We start from the raw sequence: 2,040 nt of genomic DNA on the forward strand, positions 1-2,040 counted from the left end.
GTGACGCACCGGCGGGGGGCGGGGACACCTCTGTCACGCGCAGGGCGGGGCGGGGGGCGGGGCCTGGTCCGTGACCCCCGGCCCGGGAGCGCCGGAGTGACCTCGGCGTGACCCCGGCCCGTTGCAGGCATGATCCCGGCATGATCCCGGCGTGATCCCGGCCCGTGCCCGGGCCCTGCTCCACGTGTCGGCCCGGAGGGCAGCTCCTGCGGGCCCTTTGACCGCTCCCAGGCGCCCTCCGGCCCCACAACAGGCCGAGGGCCGCCTCTGCCCCCGAGCCCCTCCCTGTCCATGGAACCATGGAATCACCTGGGTTGGGAAAGACCTTTAAGCTCATCAAGTCCAACTGTTCCTCAGCACTGCCAAGGCCACCACTAACCCATGGCACTGAGGCCTCGGCTTCACCGGGTGTGAACACTTGCAGGGCCGGTGACTCCAGCACTGCCGTGGGCAGCCTGTTCCAATGCCTGAGCACCCTCTGGGGAAGGAATTGTTCCTCAGCTCCATCTAAACCTGCCCTGGTGCAGCTTGAGGCCGTTTCCTCTTGTCCCATCCCTTGTTCCTTGGGAGCAGAGACCAGCCCCCTCCCGGCTCCATCCTCCTGTCAGGCAGTTCAGAGAGCGAGAAGGTCCCCCCTGAGCCTTCTCTTCTCCAGACTAAACCCCCCAGGTCCCTCAGCCGTTCCTCATCACACTTGTGCTCCAGGCCCTGCACCAGCTCTGGTGCCCTTCTCTGGCCCCGCTCCAGCACCTCAATGTCTCTCTTGCAGTGAGGGGCCCAGAACTGACACAGGATTCAAGGTGCAGCCTCACCAGTGCCCAGTGCAGGGGGACAGTCACTGGCCTGGCCCTGCTGCCACAATGGTGCTGAGCCAGGCCAGGATGCTGGGGGCTTCTTGGCTGCCTGGGCACAAGCAGCCCCTGTCCAGCAGCCATCAATCAGCACCCCCAGGTCCTTTCCCACCAGGCTCTTTCCAGCCACTCTTCCCTAAGTCCATCCCTTTGTGTTCCCTGTTGTCCCCACAGCCCCATGTCACTGCCCGCGTGCCCCCGCGGGCTGGGGACAGCAGGTTGCCTCCTCAGACAGGTCCTGCCAATGGCCAACCTCTGGCTTCCTCGCACTGACCTAATACTTGAGCTTCGTTTGCATGCTTAATTTCTGCCCTCTGTAATTAGCGGCCTGTCATTAGTGGCAGGCAGTGCCGTCGGGATGCCTCATGCTCCCCTCATGGTGGCCTGATGCTGCTGCCAGTGGTGGTGGTGGCTGGAACCACAGCCATGCCAGCTACCCTCGTCCCGACAGCCTGTGTCCTTCATGTGCATGGTGCCACCATAGCTGCTGCTGTCCCCACATCTGTCCCCTCCTCTGCCACATCCACCCGTATGTGGGGTTATCCAAGGCTGATGCTCCAGCGCTTTTCCACCTTTCCCTGCAGCGGATGCGATGGGTGGTTACTGACAGCCTGAGGATGCAGAGCAGGCCCCGCTCCCGCCCCAGCCGGCACCACTGGTGTCCCCCGCCGCCCGCGCAGGACTTTCCGGGTCACGCAGTGTGCCCTGGGGATTGCACAAGGCCACAGGAGCTGCCGGGCAGCGTCAGCGCCGAGCCCGGGACGTGCGGCAGAGCACAGCTCCCAGGCGCAGCATCGCCTCCATTACAGGCTGCGAGAGGCGGGGAAGCCACAGCGTCCTGTGAGAAGTCATCCCGGTGATGAGCTGCCCTCGGAGCTGTCCCGTCCCTCCTGGAAATGGAGCCTTGTTCCCAGGGTGCATCTGTGCACCCGCAGCTGTATCCCCTGTGCCCAGCCACATCTGGCTGATGCTGGTGATGCTCACACAGCCCTGGTCCATCCCATCCACCTCCCACCTTCCCACTTCAACTGACCCTCCGTTTGGCACTCCAAAACCCCATCTGGGGGTGGTCAGGGAGATGGAGGTGGCTGTGCAGAAGCAGGAGGCCTGGCTGGGAGAACATCTCCATTCCCAGTACCCAGCCCTGTGCTGCTCCGAGCCAGGAGCAGCCAGATTGGCAGTGCTGAGG

The sequence above is a fragment of the Strigops habroptila genome, chromosome 14, assembly GCF_004027225.2.
Source record: "Strigops habroptila isolate Jane chromosome 14, bStrHab1.2.pri, whole genome shotgun sequence".
NCBI classification, from domain to species: domain Eukaryota; kingdom Metazoa; phylum Chordata; class Aves; order Psittaciformes; family Psittacidae; genus Strigops; species Strigops habroptila.